The sequence below is a fragment of the Leguminivora glycinivorella genome, chromosome 13 (assembly GCF_023078275.1).
Source record: "Leguminivora glycinivorella isolate SPB_JAAS2020 chromosome 13, LegGlyc_1.1, whole genome shotgun sequence".
NCBI classification, from domain to species: Eukaryota; Metazoa; Arthropoda; class Insecta; order Lepidoptera; family Tortricidae; genus Leguminivora; species Leguminivora glycinivorella.
In genome coordinates, this window is record NC_062983.1 from 6,024,245 (window position 1) to 6,047,168 (window position 22,924).

Genomic DNA, 22,924 nt, shown 5'->3' on the forward strand with positions numbered 1-22,924 from the left:
TCCTGTCACCAAAACGGTGCTGTAAACGTGAAAAAATCGATCACACACACTAAAAAAAAACTTTAACTCAAACTATCATCGTCGAGCCTCCAAGGCCGAACCGAGAAAAAAATATTCCCTCTCAAGTCCCCCCTCCCCCCACTGGGTGGACTTGGGCAAAAAGAATGAATGGACCCCCCCTTGGCAACCGAGCGGTATAATTCGTACTTAGGAAGCGGTAAGGAGTTGACATGGAACTGTTTTTAAGTTAGTTTTGATGGTTTAAGATATTTTAAAGTGGCCGTGAGTGTAAATATGAGTTATGAGTGAAGATTGAGTTAAGAAATGACCTTTTATTGTCTCATTGTTGCGTTCTCAATCACAGCGGCATGGGATTAGTAAAATTGTCTATTGCTTTTTGTATACTTAACTGATGCAAACTTTCTTACTAGCCTAATTCCTATAGTTATGTACTTATAGATACAAAGTTTTTTGAGGGTCTAAAAAGAGAAGTATTTATCTGGGTACAGTTATATCTATGCAATCAGACTTTTATTTTAAAACAAAGATTGTCTCTCTTTAGCTATTAGTACATGTACGTATGCCCATCAGACATTTTTATTGACTTCCATCCTGTTATAAAAGAGCGGGGTCTTCTGACACAGGTATTTTATACTTAATGGAAGACTCCAACCTATATAAATTGTTACCCCTACATTGTTTTATTCATAAAATATTTTTCATTTTATTTTTCAACCCACTTTTACCGGTATCGAAATGCTTTTCTCACTATAGGTATATTTCGTTTACACATTTTCTCAATAACTATAGGTATATTTCCTTATAGTATTTTATAAGTATATCTAACAACAATAACTTACTTACTAGTGCTTGAAAATTGCCAGGCAAGTCCATCGTAGATCGTAGGTATTTTACCTACTTGCCGTAGGCCGTTACTGAGAATGTGCTTCAAATGTTTGTGCTTGTTTTAGTTGGATGGAAGTTTATTTTCATTAAAATGTTGTTTTAAATTAGAAAAATACATATTATAAGTACCTATATTTCCTCATAAGTAATGACGGTATATCTCTTAGTACAGCAATAGCAATAACCATTTCAACGCAGTTTGCCTCACAAGTGCTTGAAACTTGCCCGGGCAAGTCCATCGTACTTACGAGTACTTGCCGTAGGCCGTAACTGAGAATGTGCTTCAAATAGGAAGTCGAATGAAGCACTTATTTTAGTTGGATGGAAGTTTTTTTTTCATTAAAAATTTACGTCATATTTTTTCGTTTCCTATAAAGTTGAGCGATAATGATATTCAATGGATGCTCTATTCCTTTACAGTTATTCTAGTTTAGGTTTTCAGATTTTTGTTGCATGTAAACAAACATATTTAACAATTTTAAGATATGTATTAGTTACTCGACAACGGCAAATCAAGACGGGTTGTGACTTTTACCAATGTTCGTACGTTTGTAAGCTCATATATTTTCACATTTTTTTATCGATACTAGGTACATACCTATAGGATACATATAAGTACGTACGTAATCACCTAAGGCACCTACCTAATACCTATAGTAGGTTAACGAAAGATGCCACGGATTTTTTGTAAATTTTGCGTTCATACAAGTCTCACACCCCTTGAAAATAAGAAACAAAAATAAATCCCAATATGCTCTATTTTAACGTTACCAACAAGCTATTTCTCTAATTGTCACAGCAAATACATAATGAAGTCGCTCGTCTCCTAAATGAATGAGTCCTGAAGACGTACGTATAATTTCCACCCCCGCCAATCTTACCGTTACTCTAGTCTCGTAGTGCACACAGTTTTATTCGCAGCCTGCGTTTTAGGGTTCCGTAGGATAACAATACTTGAAGATTTTTGCTATGGAGTTTGCGTTTTTAATGTGATATTACGTGTTGATGTCCACTATTTAAGTATTTGAGTTTGCTATAATATAGGTACTATTGTACACCATATAGTACACGTATTTGTAAACTTTATTGCAAATAGGTCCATAAATCCCTGCTATCGTTGATGTTATGTTTAGACGATTGTTTGGATAGGTAGTAAATTACAAATTAATAAATTTAAAATACTCTTGTATAACGACTAGTTTTATTGTATTAATAATGTTTGTTAGTATTGCTAAAATATGCTAAACGCTAAAACGCTAATAGTCTACTACTACATAGTCATACCTATAGATTAGTATAAAAACCACGATTGTGTGTAATACTTTTATACATATAATACAGTGAAACTTGACTTCCGATCTCTATAAATAAGAAACTCAATAGTGTTTCAGTTATAAGTAGTAAATATTACTTTACAAAGTATTGTAAAATTCACAGTCTCAGCTCAAACGACTTCTTACAGTGAAAAATACGGGGAACCCTCCACATCGCAAGATCCTCGCATTTCCCTCAGTTTCGCCATTTTAATAGGACGGCCGGGAGTCTCGGAATCGATGCCGAGGATAGTTAAAGAGCTGCGTAACCACGCTTAATGAACTCCTTTATTTGCGTAAGCGACTTGCGGAGACGGTTTACTGCTTACGTATTACTATAGTTTCTCATTGTTTTAGGTACTTTTTTTTCATATAGTACTTGAGCATCTTAGAGTAGTTTTTTTTATACCGTTACTTGGTGGTAAACAAGGATACGGCCCGTCTGATGGTAAAAGCGGTCATTGGTCATATGAACAATACAATACAAATACTCTTTATTGCACAACTTGAAAAAATACAACAATACAAAACAAGGAAGCAATACGAACAAAGTTGAAAAACAGGCGGTCTTATCGCTAAAGAGCGATTTCTTCCAGACAACCTTAAGGTAGCGGAAATGAACGTTGATAAACGTTAGAGTTCTCGATTTATTTTTGTTTAGCGAGCGAGGCTATTATGATTAATTTTTGAACATGTTAATATTCATTTAAGTAAGAGTTTTGAATGATTCACGGTTATTTTCATTAGACTTATATTGACCGGGCACGGTTTTCCGTGATCATGATGCATGCAACTGCGTCGAAATATCGGGAGCTCGACAAAAATCAAAAAGGTAATCACGGTCTATATCCCGGTCAATATAAGTTCATTTAAGTATACTGAATACTGGCCATATCATAATAATTATTGACTAAAAAACAATAACTAAAGCCTCCCATCGCCTCCCTACTATAAAATCGCAACTTACTTATATCACCACAAAATCAAATACTGTCCTGTTGACGGATGTAGTTAGATGTATCCTACCGACTGCGCCAACACGCGTGTCCACGCGCTCTAAGACCGTTTTCACATTATCCGATCCGATATCGGATGTCGGAAGGATTTCAATAGAAAAAAATCAAGATGGCACCTGTAATGTATGGGATATCGGTCCGACATCCGATATCGGATTGGATAATGTGAAACGCACTTACCTCAAAAAGTATCTCAAGTTCTTCTTATTTCCTCTGGATCAGTGCCTACATCGGTCGTCAACAGTCCAATAAATTAAACGCATTTAGATATAAACTTTTTGTACACCCTAAGGCACCAAACTATCAAACTAAGTATTTTTATTTAACACAAAATACCAAAAAATAGCGCGCTGGTAGCCTAGCGGTAAGTACGTGCGACTTTCATTCCGGAGGTCGCGGGTTCAAACCCTGGCTCGCACCAATGAGTTTTTCGGAATTTATGTGCGAAATGTCATTTGATATTTGCCAGTCGCTTTTCAGTGAAGGAAAACACCGTGAGGAAACCGGACTAATTCCAATAAGGTCTAGTTTACCCTTCGGGTTGGAAGGTCAGATGGCAGTCGCTTTCGTAAAACTAGTGCCTACGCCAAATCTTGGAATTAGTTGTCAAAGCGGACCCCAGACTCCCATGAGCCGTGGCAAATGCCGGGATAACGTAAGGAGGATGATGATAAAATGCCAAAAAATACAACCCTCGACCATTTTTACTTCGCACTTCGCCGCACAAGTTTAAGAAAAGAGTCCTCTGCGTATTAATCACCGTATTGTGGCCATGGCCAGACAGACCAGGGGGGGAGAGAGGGGGAGGAAATAAAAAAAATACCCTTAACTTGCATACACGCATAAGTAGCGTGCTGCGGGCAAACTATGAAAGTACGGGCTTGGACTTTTCTCAAACGCCCAGACCAACCAGTCGAAACGATCGATCAACCAGTTGAACTTTCATGTTTTTCAAGCAACAGGGCCTAGTTATTTTGTAGGTATCCCTTTATTGAAATGAGACAAATCGAAATGATAGATTAATACAAACGATCGGGCTAGACGTGTTTATGAATAGGAACAGCATGGCCTATAGAACTTTGTTAATATGAATTTATATAAATTTTAATTATAATACCTAATTATTTATCACAAATAAAATTTTAGTAACCATAATCCGGCCATTCCATGCTTAAAGATTCCTTATGCTTCAAATGCAATGTCATACCTGAAATTCTACAGCAATTCTCAAAAAGGTATTTATTGCACAATAATCATATCACACTCATAAGGACCATGTAAGCATACCGCCAGAAATACTGTCAGCTTGTTAAAACAAGTCTTTAACTTCAGATAGGTATAGCTTTTAAAAATCATATTTTAAAAAATCTAAATTTTTCTTTCAAAACGTTATTTTTTACAAGCAAAATGGTTTTTTTCTTTCAGCCTTTTCCCGAACTGCCCACATCTCATTCACCGCCACAACCCTCAAGATGCACCGAAGGGGACCACTGCTATACAAACTTGCAACAGATAAAGGGCCTCAAGTACCCCCCAAAAGGGGTAAGACACCCCCCAAGAGAAGCAAAAAGGAAAGGGACGGCGATGGATTGTAAACTAACGATTTGGTGAAAGTGCGCGTTTTCTGAGGCATTTTTTATTGTTGGATCATGCATTCATTCCGGAAGTTCATTGTAAATTCATTTTAATAATGTAATAAATCAGCTATTTTTAGTTTTAAGTGTCTTTTAAAACTCGTCATATATTTTAATTATAAATGGATACACTATGTAAGAAAATATTTCGATTGGAACAACTAAAATAAAAACGTTACTACGAATCTAATTTTAAGTGTCAGTGTATGTGTGGTCTTTGATTTCTTCAATTCAGTAATTGATATAACCACTAAAATTGCTTGCCCAACAACTTACAACAATTAAAAAAAAACCTCGCGCGTCTATTGTCTCTGCCCACCTCAAATTGAAGGAAAGAATGCTCTGTTTCCCACACTAGGGCAATATTGTATTACTCTTATTGTCTCCCATTGTTCCATAATCTTACCGCGAAGGAGTCGTTTTCAGGTACAGTGCAGTAAAATAAACAAAGGTTTGCATTACATTACTTTGCACTGATGAAGATAAAATTGCAGATAGCAAATTAAAGAGTAATTTTCGCTACGCCGCATCATCGTGTAGGAGATACAGCCAAAGTTTTTTTTTGTGTAGACTATTTTTGTATTTTATGCCATGTTTGGGAAAATCACTATTAAATGCCTCATCATGAAGGCTTTTCCCGGCTTCTTATCACTATTCGGCTACCTCTTACTTCCCGGCGTCTGCAGTTATGTACCTCCTATTACTGAAATTTGTCGTTATGACAAATATAAATGGTTCTTTAGTTATCTATTCAGTTATTATTATATTATACCAATTTTAAATCCAATCAGTTTGCAATTATAAATGAGAATTACCATTCAGTATCCTGTTGGGATAAATTATAGGAAAACCACGACATTTTAGGTTTAAGATAAATTAAACTAGCTTCAGGATAATTTTGCAACAGTCTTATATTAAAACAATTATTAATAGTATATTTTCAACTATCAGGGTTTACAAATTCCACAGTAAGTTCCTCATGTATTTTCCATTCCTATTTTAAGCTCATACATAAGTGGGAAAATAATTCCTTATTATTTTAATCAATTTTCCATCGTGCGGGAATTTACCTAATATTATATACAGTAATAACTAGCAGATAGTAGTGATTTTGAAATTTATTGTTAGTAGTACTATGCTATGCAACATTGCATTTTCTGATATCAAGTTTAGTGTCTCTTTACTAAAATTACTTTTTAAAATTAAACTGTTTACAACGAACCCAAATATTTTTTGTGCTTCAATTATTTTATTTTTTTATTTTTATTTTCAAATACGTTACACAGTAGTTCAATGATTTTCAAGTAATTTTTCAGTGCTTCAATATCCTAAGTCAAATCCACACCACAGTCAATTTCTGTTTGGCAAAATTAGGCCTAAGATTTTTCACAAAAGGTACAAGTTACCTTATTATGTTACAGTATGTCAAAGTGACCCTTCAGGTATTTCAGTATCATGGGCGGCGCTGATTGCTTACCATCCGGAGAGATATCTGCTTGCCATGACGTGCTAAACCCGTTCAGTTTAGGTTGAGAGGGAGGGACGGAGCTATGTAACTGCTATAGCTGTGTCCCTTTCTCTCAACCTAAACTGAACGTCTTTAGTACGTCATGGTAACCCCCCTGCTCGTTTCCGTCCGTATAAAAAAGTGTTACTATGCCTTTAAAGACGCTAATACAGGTACAGCCAATTTGACATTTATGACAATAATAGTGTGTAACCTTTTTTTAATAAATAAAAATAAGTGACTGGTCCCCTTATCCGACTGTCCTCACGCCCGGCTTGGTGTGAACTTGATACATGACATTGTGTCCTTTTCACGCACCTTGCGACCGCCTTTGTGGGCTCCACGCTTTCTTAGTTTTTTATTTAGGTATCTTTTATACCATTCTTTGTAGGAGTAAGCGGTTCTTTGTTGCTATTGTGTGACTTAATTTTGCTAAGAGGCTTGAATAAGACGGATTTTTTTTTGTAGGAACTAAACACGAAATATTACACTAGACCCGTATGGAAGGTTATTGTAAACACCATTTGATTAATTAATCTTCTTGATTAACTAACCCTTATAAATTCTAATGAACACAAGTTAAATTATAATCTATTGAAAATATTTCAACTTGTGCTGTCTTAAAGTAGTCACACTACTATGTATATAAATTAAAACCGAAATAAATTACACATATGAAAGAAAAAGTGACCAAGTCCTCTGGTGCCAGAGCACCAGAGGACTTGGTCACTTTTTCTTTCATATGTGTAATTTATTTCGGTTTTAACCCTTATAAAATTCATTTTGGAGCTACATATAATATAAATTTCTATTTTTCTACCGGGTGGAACTGAAAGATGGACTTAATGCAAAAGGGAATTTCTATAGATTAGTGTTTTATTTTTCATCAACCAAATAAGGCTATATAAGTATCTATATATATCCCAAAACACTCAAAATTATATTCACGACCTTACATTTTGTGGAACTGATCTTTAATTAAATTTCCTCTTCGTCACCATAAATTTTCAATCGCAACCCTACAAACTATTTTAAAAATCAGCTTGAAAACTGCATATAATTTCTCACGTAACCCTGCAGATGCAGACTGTATTAAAATCCCGATGTTGTTCTTGAGAAGGGTTGAAGGGGTTGCCGAGTGTCCCCCCAACCCCCCTCCCGTTGCTAAATTATGAGGAAAATAAAGACACTGACGCTCCGTGATGATGTCGATAGAATTTTTTAGGCCCACATTAAGACTGGAGTGTATAAAAGAAGAAATTGAAATATATCTTTTAATGATGTTAACCACTGACTGTGGGTTTACGTTTTACATCTATCTAGGTAGGTACTTAATTATTGTAATGTGACATGATATAAATGTAAAAGTTTATTAAAAAACTTCAGCTAAAAAGTAAATTGAATGAGAAAAGAACAAGCAGAATTTTACCAAAGTTATATCTATGATATTAAGTATCAGATAGGTCTTTAAAAACACCGTGTCTGAAAACGGTTACTAAGTAGTCTTAGTTTCGGAAGTTGTCACTATAACTGTCTTTTGTATTGTTTAAAAATAAACAAATGCGTGATCGGACATGCACTTGGTCGGTTTTTCAAATAAGTACTTTATAGGATACCATGGTTAAGACTCACAGCAATTAATTTACACATTTCCTCGTCTTCTATCCCAACAATTTTTTATTTACTTGGGTGTTTCTCAGAAGCCCTAACGATGTGGTTTTTGGGTACCTTAACTGGGTACAAACTTTTTGTTATACTTTAAGATTGTTGATGGTTCCCTCAGAGGAAAGTTCTGGTAAATAAGGGTATACTCCACCATGCAATTTAAGTACTGTTTTGATAACATCGTAGTCTAAATTACCAAATTTTTTAAGAGTTTTGTGTTTGGTAAGTAAGACTTGTAAATTGGAATTATAAATTCTAACAGTTTAATGAGGATATATTATACGAAAACTGTCAAGAAAGACTTTTAAGTGTTTTTAAAATGATTTAAGACAATACAATGGTTTTCACCAATTGAGTAAAAAAAATGTTTTGTACCTAAAATAATAGCCATTATTTCAAACGGGTTACCCATAACTAAATCGAATAAATCTCGATATTTAAGAACACATATCCGTAGATCTTCCGCATAGAGTACTAACACCGCCTTACTGGTCAAGTGGTCACGAGCGCGACGTTTACTGTGTGTGTGTATGTGTGTGTGTTATATATTCAACTCTCACGGGAGTGACGGGACTTTTATAAGTAAAAAAAAAAAAAGTTGATTATTTTAACCACCTTATCCCGAATCGGTAAAAAGCCCTCTTCGACGAACTAGCGCATCTCAAGTTGAGCCCCGACGTTAATGAATAATTAATGCTCACACCTCCAATTATTATTATAAGGAAAGCAATTAGGGAGGTGTTTGTGCCATAATTACACTATTCTAAAACGACTTAAGTCCCCACATTTTGATGTCACTTGATACCTTTTAGAATTCAAAGCCTGCACCGTCACACATATCAAATGACGTATGACGCAAGGGTTTATATAAACTTTGGACTTTTGAAAATAAGTTGGAAAATTAGCGTGTATTCGGGCTTCATATAATATTGGTCTATGGATTTTTTGTTGAATGGAGAGATTTGAACGTTATATAAATAGGACAAGTTTTAATGTGTTTTTGGTAATTACGCTTTGATTATGTTATTAATGTTCAGACTCGAACCTTGTGTCCTTAGTTGTCTTGAGCAAGCTAAGAATGGCAGAGCTAAAAGCATTCATACATCACGATTTGCGGTGTCTATCTTCTCGTACCTCGGAAGTAGAACTAATATAGAATGTCTGTTATAAAATCGAAAATAGGTATACCTAGGCAGGAGCAATTTAAATATATTTTTTGAGAATGGCCGCGACGGGTACTCTTTACTTACACGTCGAGGACCGCTAGCTTTGCGAACACACGACAAATTCAATGCCTATAACTGTGTTCGATGGATAGAAATCTAATTTATACATTAATAGCCTTAAATACGTTTCCTTTGTTATGAAAACTTAATTCTATAATTACTTCCTCCTACGTCTGACCTTCACAGGACTACCATATGCTTTGTTGACGTTTATTTTAGTCATCTCCCGCGGTCCCAGGTCTCCTCTAAGCGGGAGTAGACCGGGCCAAAATGGACATCAGGGCGAGTATTTATAAGGTGAGATGGGTATTTTTACATCATTTCGTATTGTGATTTGAAGACTGCTGTTGGAAGTGTGAGTAATATTTTATTACAATACTAGCTTTTACCCGCGGCTTCGCCCGCGTAATAAAAGTATTCATTAAGATTTTCATTTGGATCCGTAGGGACCGTAGGTTTCTCTGTAGGTATATTTATCTGCGATTATTTCGATTGCACGTAATACTTTTGCTTGCAATGATTGTAGAAATATTACACATCGACCACAGCGTAGGTAATTCTATATACGCTGGGGAAACCTTTATAAACATCCCACATAGCCCGTATTTCGACACTATGATCGGTGGGTAAAAAGTACTTTTTTCTATTATCCCTTACAATTTTTTACATTTTGCTTATACTTATCGCAAACGTAATCTTCAAGCAAGCAAACAACGATCGTCTTAGAGCACATTGATTGTAAGAGACCGCCGACCAATTATCCGTATCCCTCTAACGATACCCATATCCGTATCCCTAACGCTATCGCTATCGCTATCGCTATCGCTAACGCTATCGCTAACGCTATCGCTGTCGCTATCCCTATAGCTATCCCTATCGCTATCCCTATCGCTATCCCTATCGCTATCCCTATCCCTATCCCTATTCCTATCCCTATCCCTATCCCTATCCCTATCCCTATCCCTATCCCTTATCAAGATGTTTAATGATATAACACTTTAAGTTCTCGCGCTTTGTACACATATTTAAAGTCACATACAGGTCGAACGCGATTAATTAACATTATTTTTACCTTTTTTCCCAACGTTTCGATTTAAAGTCACATACAGGTCGAACGCGATTAATTAACATTATTTTTACCTTTTTTCCCAACGTTTCGGCCACGTTGCACTGGCCGTGGTCGCGGAAGACTGACGTCCCAGCAAAATGTCACCGGAGATGTAAACAACACAAAACTACCCGATATTAATTTATATAAATGTTCGGGGTAGACAAATAAATATAATCTACCCGCTTTTAGTTAATGTTTATTTCCCACCATGTTTATTTTAAAGGTAAAAATAATGTTAATTAATCGCGTTCGACCTGTATGTGACTTTAAATATATGTTTAATGATTTCTTATCAAGTGCTAAAATATAAAGTTTCATGGTTTTATCTTTTAAAATTAAGAAATACCATACAAACTTTCAACCTCTTTTTCAACCCCTTCATCCCTTTTTTCGAAATAAAAAGTAGCCTATGTTCTGTCTCAGGGTCTAAAGATTATCTGTTCCAAATTTCATCAAAATCGGTTGCGTGGTTTAAGCGGGAAAGCGTAACAGACAGACAGACAGACAGACAGACAGACAGACAGAGTTACTTTCGCATTTATAATATTAGTATAGTAAGTATAGTATAGTATAGTATGGATGGATGGATAAACTCATGACATAGATAGATAGATACCTAATTAAATATCAAGTTAGGTTTTTAATCATTTAAAAATACATATTTATTTCCGGAAACATATTTTTAGTAACAGTTTAGAACTAATCAGTCAGCTTAGCACTAAACACATCCGTCAGTGACGTCTAGTGACGTTTGAATACAATGGTTTGGTCCTGGGTTCGAATCTTTATCAGGGCATTTATTTGAGAGATGAACACATTTATATCATGGATATTTAGGCATGTATTTACCTAAGTGTATTTAATAGAAAAATCTCGAACAAATACTCATACACTTAATTCTAAATAGGAGCATGTCCCCCCCCTCTCGATCCGGCTTTCACCGGCGCGCGCGCAGGGCACGGTACGGCGCACCGGAAGCGGCGTGGCAGGAGCGCCGGACGACGAGATTGTGCGCCTGAGTCCTTCCGGCGGCGCGTGAGGAGCAAGCGCACAGCGGGCCGATTTTTGAGTCTCACGCGTTCGAATTCAGAAAATTGTCACTGAAAATAATAAGCACGTCACCGTTTTCAACCTGTATTTTAGTGACAAAATCCCGTATTCGAGATTCAAAAATCGCCCTCCAGGTTAGAAAGTTTTCGTTTTTTTTAAATCTTAATGAATGCATCTTGCGTAATTAAATCAATATCGAAAATATTGGTTAAATGAGTAACAATACTTAACCAATGAAGATCGATCCGACTTTCTGCTTGACTGAGTACTTCCGGTGGCGAGTGAGGCGCAAGCGCTGAGGTCAGGCCCCGTAGCCGAATGGCATTTCTACGACGCGTAACGAAAACGAAATGCCGCGAAAGGTAGTCTGGCTCTGTCGCGCCAATACTCAAGAGCGATAGAGATAGATATCTACGAGTGTTTCGTGAGCGTTTGTGCATTCGGCTACGCACGCAGGAGTGCTTCTAGTTTTTTTTTCTTCTTATAATACTTTTGAATATTCCAAACTATTTAAAATATTTTCAATTAAGTAAAGTTACTTTCACTAGTGTAAAGTAACTTTTCTCAAACATGCAATGAAATATTGTCTTTACGTTCCTTAAAATGGGCTGGGAAGTATCGCTTTTTGGGCGCAACAACTCGAGAGGACTGTAAAGGGATTTCATATTATTTTTTAGGCCTAGGCCTGCAAAGTTTTTTTTTTTTAGAATATTGTCCTTTAGAGCATTTTTTTTTTCATTGTATGTTTGAGAAAAGCACTATACATGCCTCGGCGTGAAAACGGATTCCCGGCCTCGTATCCCTATCCGTATATACCCACTTGGCCGGAAATCCTCATTTTCCCGGCCTCTGATGTAATGTACTATTACTTAATTGAAAATATTTTAAATAGTATAAAATTGTAGACAGTTTTAAAGTTACGGGGCTGCGATCTTAACTTTATTTTTACTTTTTAGATGACATACCCATAATTACAGTGCCATTGCCCCACTTTGGTTTTTCAAAGTCCAAATATAACTGAATCCCGCTTACTCCCCTTCTTGGACCACTTCGGTCGACGCTCCCGATCTTCGAACGCGATCTTTTTATTGACGGTGTCGCGCCCATTGCCTCGTGATGTATCGTGGGGCACTGTTTGGCTGATCATTATTTTATTGGGCTGAGAGTTTTCTGGCTGAGAATTAACTAAGAAAACCTATGTTACTCGATAGTCACCGAAAATGACTTTGAAAGTGAACAGCGTCCCTAAACGGTTATTACTAGAACTAATAATTGCATACAATTTGATTGACAATTTCCGCGTAAGCGCAATCAAGTAACATACATATATACATAAAATCACGCCTGTGTCCCATGAAGGGGTAGGCAGAGCACATGAAACTACTCTTGGCAAATAAGGGGTTGAAAGAAAACGAAACTGTGACAGTTTTCTTCAAATGAATATTTTTTTGTGTGTAAAATCTACCAGAACACGAAAAAGTCACGTTACAGTTCAAAATGTGACTTCTTACAATAAACCGTTTAATATTAGATATTGACTTATGTTTTGATTAAATAAAATTTAATACATACATACATACATACAATCACGCCTATGTCCCATGAAGGGGTAGGCAGAGCACATGAAACTACTCAGGTTTCAGTGCCACTCTTGACAAATAAGGGGTTGAAAGAAAACGAAACTGTGACATTGCAGTGACAGGTTGCCAGCCTCTCGCCTACGCCACAATTTAACCCATATTTCACAGTCGCCTTCTACGACACCCACGGGAAGAAAGGGGTGGTGAAATTCTTAACCCGTCACCATACGGGCGAATCAAGTAACATATTAGAAACTTTCATAAACTCAATTTTTTTAATTAACTAAAATATAAAAAAGGGTATAATTGCTGCCGAACCTTCGATTTCAAGAAAACTATAGGTACTAAAAGACGAGTAAAATTTCTTTGGTTCTTTATTTTTGACGATTATAATGTCAGAGTGAACCTGAGAGAAATGTCATAGTTGACTATGACGTAGATCTTCCGACAAATGTGGTCGGCTATTAAGTACACAGTAAAGCCACCCACCTGTCTCGGTTCTCACGACGCATGCGCGTTTCACACGCGCTTGCCTTACGCTTCCTTCCTGTCTGCGTACACGCAGGCGCGTTCGGATACTGGCTGCTTGCACTGATTTAAATAATATCAGCTTGAAGTCAGTTTGATAGTTTGAGTCATAAATTTAGTTTGATTAATTCTGCTCCAACTTATATAACTGCTATAATTTTGAAAGTAAAGTTGTACATTTAGTATACATGGCTGATTCTACACAGTTTTGTGATGAGATGCTGATTTTTCAGTATCAAAAGTAAAATTTCTTAATAAATTGTCATTTATAGATCTCATATCATACCTACAGTCATGAAGTAATTTTACAAAACATATTCACATTAGTGGTCAGCGACTATAACCCTACCGATACTTTACTCGATGACAGTTAGTTTTTTTTCGTTATTTTTCCAAGTTCTTAGAAAATCTCTTAAGTTTTTTTTTCACACCTTATTTTAGTATCCGAACGCACAATCTTGTAGGGTCATAGCGGTTGTAAGTGACACTTATTATCGTTACCCGCGCGACCGCCTGGGAACGGCTTGGACGAAGGAAGTATTGAGGGTGATTCAAGTGATTGAGGTATTGTCAGGTTGGAAGTGATTCATATAGGAAGTAAGGTTATGGGAAGTGATAGTTCGGAGGTGGGAAGTAGTGATGAGATTTTAATTTTGACAAAAAAACTGTGGAAATGCCGTGTGTATAATGTTTTAACCATGACCCTTGAAGCACAATGGACCCTTTTTGACTAGTATATCTGGCAAATATTAAAGTTAAATATGAACTTATTACGGACTCTTAATAATTTGAATAAAAAACGATTTTTCATGAATGTATTTGTAATGTCATGAATGTATTTGTATTTGATTTGTAATGTCTTTAAAGTTTAAATTTATCTGTTCTTAAAATTTTATTTAAGTATTTGTTATAAAACATGTACTTAGTTCACTGACGTTTGTAGTGCGTTTATAAATAACGCAATTAGAATGAAAAATGCACATTTTCAGTAAATGCACTACGCTTAGGTACCTACATACATTGAGTTGAACACATGTTTCTCTATCTCATGCAATTAAAACAGATCGAATTTAAAATTACATTTTTGTATTCATGTCAACCTTTATCTAAAAAGAATTACCTCAACAATGGACCCTTTTCTTCGCAGAAAACCGCAACTATTCTTACAGAAATCGTTTCTTTGTCGCTTCTCGCTTACCGTTCTTTTGTCGTGTCTTAGGTCGTCCTTTGTTTTAACGTTGTTTAAACTGGGCACCGTGGGAATTAGGGGACAGTGTTTGTCGTATCGTGTGTCTTGACGATGCTGAATTTATTTCCTGTCTCATATTTTATGGACACTTAATGATTTTTGGGAGCCTTTGTCTTTGTCGGACTATGGCTAGGTATTAATATTTCTTTCTTTATAATAAATACTGCTAACTTCAATTTGTAAGAAAAAAATATTTAAATTCGTAACAATATTTTAATGTTCACGCGTATCTAGATTACTTAAATCCACAAATATGATCAAGATCATTATTTGTAGAACATTCGAAGAAACTTTTATCACAAATAATCATACTACTCGTACATATATTCAAATCACTCACTGTATTAGCAAAAATCTGAAATTAAGTTACTTTCCACTCTGTCTACACCTCGGGAGAGCTTACTTATAGAAACTTTAGTACTCACATGGCACGTACAATTGTACCAATTTACAAAACTACAAGTATTATTGCCCTGATTGCACATATTCGGCTTAGTTTGATGTTCTTAACTACCAGCGATTTGAAAGCAATGCACTATGACACTCCAGTCACGGAACTCATCATATAATCATGGCAAACCCTGAACCCATCATTTTTATGATATACGTCACCATATAATGTCCGTTCAGACAATTATAAATGCAAAAAGATGTGTCTAAAGATTATTCGTCGCGTGCTCGCCTGTCATTAGGGAGTGTCCACACGTGAACAGTTTGGATTATATTTAATTACACTGGATAGACAAGAAAGAGGAAATATACTGCTTTTAGGTTATGAGAAGCAAAATATTATGAAGAATTTTAAAATGTAATTTCTACAAATATATCTGTAATATGACGTTTTTTATTCCATTTTTTTATTTTAATTGTATATTTTACTGGATCCAAGAATTTATTAATTAGTAAACATAAACAAAACTTTAGTAGTGTTTAATAATACACAGTAATAAACATATATAAAAATGAGTTTTACAAAGGCTGCAATATATACCATTTTGATCCAGGAACTGTAAGTATTTTATATTTTCGAAAAAAATGTTTTTATTTTACAGACCTACTCATTAATGTTTGTCACAGTCGTCACAGAGTTAACCAATAAAATTTAGTCCTGGGCTTATTTGACACCAAACCACAAAATTCTTGACGCCTAGTCCAGATGACAACCGCTTGCGCTACGAAAATGCTTTTTTTCTCTTTCTCTCTATCCATTCGTAGCTTCGGTGTCGTGGCACCAGCAATTCTCAACTTAGGCCCCCTAGATTAGGTATGTCGCCGCGAGATAAGTAGTCTATCGCGCTGCGACATACTATACCATCCGTATGTCATTAATAAAGTCAGACATAGGTCGCGGCGAGATACTGTTGCGTGCTAGCCCTGCTGTAGGGTTAGCACATGATTGCCGCGAGAGTATCTCGCCGCGAGATAGACTACCCATCCTTATGTAATTTATGCAATTAGAAGAAGACGTGTGATCTATCTCGTGACGACATACTCTCGCGGCAATTATGTGTTAGGCCTACTGGTAAAAACAGTAACGTTCTATGGGCAGTAGCGTAGAAAAAGTCGGTTACCGCGCGAAGCCGGGGCGACAGATGCCGGCCGGTACGGCACGACAGCTTGCTTGGCCGTTACTTTGCTCCAAACTGGAGCATATCTTTGGATGTGGTTTTAATTACGTTTTTTACGGTGTTGTTCATAAGTCTGTTATGCTCACAATTGCTGATGATTTTGGATTAATTTAATTGTAAATAAATCATTAAATAATGTGTAATATAATTTAATGTATGAGCTATTTAAGCAACTAACATATTATATCTATAATTCTGCTAACAATTCTATGGATACAAGTTTATCGGAAATAAAGATTTAATAATAATTGTAATAACCAAACAAAATCGTTTCGTCTTATCAGTAATGTTGACAAAATAAATGTTGGTAAGATGTTGCAAAATTTTAAATGAACATTTCAGAAATTTGCGGACACTGACAATATTATTAGGAGTTCCTTTGGCATTTCTAATTATTCTTTATCTAGATAACTTAAAATGATTTGTCCTAGTTGCTAGTATAAAATTGGACCATGACAAATGATGCCATTTTTTTTCTTTTACTATTTTAAATTTGGGATTTTTTTACTACATTTATTATCAGGATAATAAAGTTACATTGGATCATCAAACTATTTGGACAATCATGTTAACAGAAAGGGGTGAAGCTAGAATGAATCTTTGATTCTCTAATTGGAATTAACATTAAAACGTAACCATATGTTACATGACATGGCTTTTTCATTCTTTATAACAAATTCGATTTCTCTCGTAATCCGAAGTCTTACAATTCGAAATATTGTTGAAGTCTGATCAGTGATCACTTTCATTATTTACATATGTTTGCACTTGCATATTAATCTAAACATGTAATGCACATTCAACTCTATGTAACCACAAAATAAAGTCCTAAATAAAACACAAGATAAAACGAGATAGGAGTTTTCTAAAGTTACAAACACCCTAACCAATTAAACGTCTTAAAGGAAACCATTCGATTGTTCCAAATTCGAATTTTCGAATTCAAATTGCCCGTCATGCTGGCCGAAAAGGAACCGTGAATTGACAAGTTTAAATTTCTTAGGTTGATTGACTTTTTGTGGCTCACTTCCGGGTTTTCGAATTTCGAATGTGAAATTTTCGCTTGACTTGCGTTTAGAAATTGATATTAGGATCTTAGGTGGCTATTACGTCGTCTGTCGTCCGGTTGTTCAGTGAAGTGTGTTTTGTTAATAACTTCATTCTGGATATAATGGGAGGAATGATCGTTTTCTGTTTGTCTTGAGGTGTTCTGGTCTGGTGGTAATGATCGAATTTATCACAAGTTAATGACTATATTACTGATAATTGTAAGAATATTTCGACTGGTAAAAGTTATTGATTGTTTTTTGTAAGAAACTTAAGTAGCATTCATATTTGACTTAAGTCGAAACTTCGACACGGATGTTAAATTCATATTAAAATATTTAACGTCATGTCATGAAAGAACCTACCACTTTCCAGAAGCATTAGAAACATGCTTATGAAATTTGAATATTTTAGCTGACAAAAAAATTGTTTGTTTACGTACGTTTCACTTTTTCATTTTTCTATCAATATGATATCAAATCAATCGGTAACACAAACGAATTAAAACGAATTACCTCTGGAAAGTCTGCTTATCCAAACAAAATGCCGACCAATCACGATTTTGTGAATTCAAAATTTAAAGCCCAGTACAGAAAACCAATAGCTTGTACATACACGGCTAAATCGAGGTATATGTGTGCACACACACACGCGTGCTGCGCACGGCTAGCCGCCTGGGGGTGGGAGTGGGTGGCGATGCGTTTTTGTGCATATAGTGTATGTAAAAGTGCGTGCGTCGATATTCTATTGGTATTAGTGTGTTTCATAGATTAGGGAGATGTTACTTTGGGTTTTTGTTAATAACTGTATTCTTTATCCTACATCGTTCTAAAAACATACGTGATAAACGAATTCATAGAATTATTTTCATAAATGTCAGAAACAACTCGTACCATGAATAGAGGAAGCAAAAATGTCGATAATCGTAAAACGTCGATATTAAGATAAAAAGGGTCAAAAGTTCATCTCACTTAGCACATCTTTATCGATAAAAAGTTATTCACCTTTACAGCTATATAATAAACTCGTATAAAGTGTATAATTGTTCATATTTTTCAACCTAGTCAACCTAGCAAGAAAAAGTAATTAATTTGCCTTCAATAAACAGTAATCTCGAAACCTATTCCGCCCAACTTCCGTTCGCCCTAAAAGGCTAGTTCGTACAGCATTCGCTTTGTTTGTTAAGCCAGGACCAACTACATCCATAGGCCGGGAGTGCTGTAATTTCCCGCATATCTAGAGCCCGCTTTACTTCGCATGTCTAGCCCTAACTTTAATATACGGATTTTAAAGGACCTGTTTGCAATGATATTAAGAATAGGCTTTAGCTTTTAGGTTCTAAACTCTTATGTTAAGTAGTTTTACATTGCAAAGCTGAATAAGTCGGTAAATTAGACGCCAGTGTGGAGCTAGCTTTATAGGCTGTAAGAGACCAGCGCGCTTGTGTAGAGGTAACTTTATCTTAAGCCTTAGGATACGCGCACGGACACTGCACCAATGTGAACGTAGAATTTGACGCCAAAATATCTGAACGACGTCCTTTATATTATATTTTCATCTTAAATGTCATAAAATTGGATTCCTGGTTTTATTGTGTATGTACGAGAATCGTCAGTGAATACCTACGTTTACAAATAAATATAATAAATACTATTCTTATTCGTTGTGTATTTACAAATTGTCACACACATTTCTTTGATATTTTTCGCGCATTTTCAGAGCCTCCCACGAACGCTCCGGCTGTGGAATGAGCTCCCTGTCGAGGTATTCCCGATGAACAATACCTTCAAAAAAGATGCAAGTTTCTAATGGGTCGGCAGTTTGAGTTGCGGGCGTCCATTTGCGGTGACCGCTTTCCAAGGCGGGCCGTATACCTGTCAACCGACGAGGTATAAAAAAAAAAAATTTAAGATCTAAACATCATCACAAATTGCGTTAATTTTAGAAGAAGATCTACTTAACACGTGCAGAACCTCTGTCCATAGAGTATATTGAATAGAATGGTAAGACAGTGTCGACATAACCAGATCTGACTCTAGTAAGTAGCTTTTATATTCAATATTGTTTTCCCTTAAGCCTGGCCATGTAAAGTAGACATGCGTAGGGTAGGCTGTAAAAATAAAACACGGTAGTATTTTTAGTGGCAGACTTAATGGTAGCGGCCAAGCGTAAACGCTTCGCCGGCCGGTCTTTGGAAACTACCCGCACGGAAATACACATGAAAGGGTAGCTGAGAAAAAAAGCCTAATATATCTTGATTCGCTGTTACAGGATGGTAAACACATTATGGGTAGAAAGCTAGGTTAGATTTTCGGCTGACGTACTTTTCAGTTTAAGTAAGCGTAAGGCATTAAATATCTAACTTTAAAGAAAATTACCCATCGAATGATATAACTGGAAATATTTAGATGATACCCTATTTTAGAAATGGTTAATTAACTTCGCATAGTATTTTAATAACATAAATGTTGGTACACAAAATCATGGATTAGTTTATAATTTCATGAACAAAACCGCTAATACAGTCACTTGCACTTTCAAAACCACAGTCAATATAGACTTCATTGATTCAAGTAATTAAGTGAAACTTCATTTAAAATGGCTAACTAACCTCAGCCAATAAAACGCGTTACGTATGTACAATCAATTTATTTAGTGCTGAACCCTCGCCCGACCTAGGTACGGTTTGCTAGTACCTAGGTACTCTAGGTGCATACAAAGCAATGTCCACTGCTCTTACGAATACGAATTTTCGCACACACACTCCCACAGTTTTACCACACGCGCGTATCTGTATAAAATTTATGGTGCACACTTTTGCAGAGGCTCAGCTATACCACTACAGGGGGAGGCACTGTATTCCTGTAGCTTACTGGGCCCAAACAAAACCAGTATAAATATGAACTTTGATGACGAATGATTTCACGATCACGCGAGGACATACTTATGCGGGATGGCCGAGACGGCTAGTGGTGCGAATAACAGCGCTGGTCAGTCCGTATCGACGAGATTTATAACCTCTGCGTTGCTAACTCCAGTAAGACTGTATGCATCTGACAGTTGAGGACTTTATTTCATGCCAGTATCATTTGCCGTTTAAATTTAAATTTGGAACGTAAGTTCGATTTTCGTAAATGCAGCGCAAAACGTTGATTATTTGAAAATGTGTGGGGAGGGTGGGGGGAGTAGGCTGACCCGAGCGTGTTTGTCTATTGCCGCGTTTTCCTATTCAACGGGTGAGTTTTCTGAGCCCATTGCGCTCCCCCCCTCCCCCTTTGAGCTTCACTGTTTTTATTAAAGGAATTATGGCGTTCGGGATAAGTACCGGCTACTTATATTGATTAGACTGCTTATAGGATCAAGTGCATTCAGACGGATCAATATTTGCACTAACAGACTGCGCTGGAACTTTTGTTAGCTTGCAAATTGCTACATCTTTTACAAGCTTTAGTCTCTATATTTTTGTTTTGTGAACTTGTTGCCTCCCATTCGTACCATCGCCTTTAATTAAAGACTACCTGCTCTTAGCTAATAAATAAAAAAGCTACACTTTTCTGTTATGTCAGTCAAAACAGTAGCATGGTATAATACCTTAAATAAATGTATCGATATCGATAGGAAAACAGAAAAGACGGATTTATTTATATTCTTATCTTTGCATTGAATCAAACGAGCAAAACTGACTTCTGGCTTCCACTAAAATCGATTCAAAAAGAGAACAAGAACGATCGTTAATTCTGGCCTGTAGGCGTGATCAGAAACACATAACGGCCGCGTCAAGTCTTATCGGAGACCATAGATACAGCAACGTTCGGTTTTCGTTCAGAATTCGAACGTTCGCGTGCCTTGGCCTTATCGGATTAAAAATATTGGCTGCGAAATTCGGGATTCGATTTTTAAACGGATTGATTACCAGCCAGTAATGTGGGCCGATTGGAATCTCTTTTGAATTTCAACTGTTTGAAGATTCTATCGAAAAAATTGATTCGATTTTGATTAATTTCGGATAAGTAAGTTTATAAGTGTACTTGGTTTGAGATTCTGTACAACCGAAGTGTTATAAAATAGCTTCGAAAATAGAATCGAACTAGATTTAGTGCGACTCAAAATGGATTTATCAAAAACTGCAAAATTAAGGCGAATGTCACATTGAGCTGAGAATAATTGGATAACCTTCCATTTAGTTACATGAGTAAAATAGGGTGCAGACATACATACATGTACACATATATTTACTGCCCACGGTAGCTTGCCGCGAAAATTCGACTCTTCAAATATTCACAACTTTTCCGAATGGGGAGGCGTAATGAAAAACGGTAAAATTTGGACAGCCCTAACCATACGTACCGTGCACGTCAAAGATGTGGACACTTTTGTTCTTTACCACATTGTAATAGAGGTTACTTTTGTACTTATATGTTTTAAATTATAGGTACAGGTATAAAGTAATACTTCGTCTCGTCTATTAGAGTTAGGGTTGAACAATTTTTAATCTAGTTTTTGACGTTCTGTTAGGGGAACAGCTAAAAGTTTTAAATTGTTTTAATTTTTTACGAACTTTTTTTAATTACACACATGATTATTGATTACATGACCGTCTATTTTTTTAGTTTAATAAAGGCAGCATTGAACCCTTAGTGCATTTTCACATTATCCGATCTGATATTGGATGTAGGAATGATTTCAAAGGCAAAAATCAAAGATGGCGGCTTAAATGTATAAGATATTGGTTCTACTTCCGATACTGGATCGGATAATGTGAAAACGCACTTAAGTTCTAATATTGGTCAAAAATAAGTTACAAAAGATGAAGATCGCACCAAAAACTATTTTTGATGTTTCTCAAAGTTATCATAGGGCCAATTTATCGCCGTGCTATGAAACGGGACATGCCTGCGTTTCAAAATGTTTCCATTCGCCAGCCTACTAGCTATGCGTAGCTTTTTACACACACTACGCCAAAGCACGTCCCGTGATTATTCCAAAATTCATGCCCCGCCTGCGACCACAGACAAACCCGATTCCATTTTATCCCGCTGCAAACTGGACAAAAGTGGACGAAACCGGTTAGCGCCGGTGCTGCCCGGTTTTGCTCTTTAGGCTGTCACAGAATAATACTAGGTACAGAAAATAAACTTTTTTCAAAACCCAGGTTTGACAGCGATTCAAGGACGAAGTGGGGTCCCTTTTTCGCTACTTTGGGTTCTCAAAATTCAAGAATGACATTATCTATGGTTGTGTACTCAAAGGAAAGTCAAGATGTGCCAAGCCTTATAATTGTTTGTAGGAATGCTGAGCCGAACGTAGTCGAGAATGCTCGAAGCGAACAGTTTCTTCAATATTTTCACTTAGCTAATCTAAGTTCCTATACCTATGCTCTTTTTGCGTTGCGTCAAACATAATTATAATTTTAGAACAAAACGGGACTTAATCGCGTAAACACTTACATTTACATTTGGCCCGA

At 36.2% G+C, this 22,924-nt stretch overlaps 1 protein-coding gene across 2 annotated transcripts in view; it reads right to left on the bottom strand.

The window, feature by feature from the left end:
- LOC125232369 (homeobox protein prospero) overlaps positions 1 to 22,924 on the bottom strand; it is a 147,866-nt gene that overhangs the window by 63,660 nt on the left and 61,282 nt on the right. The window lies entirely within an intron of this gene.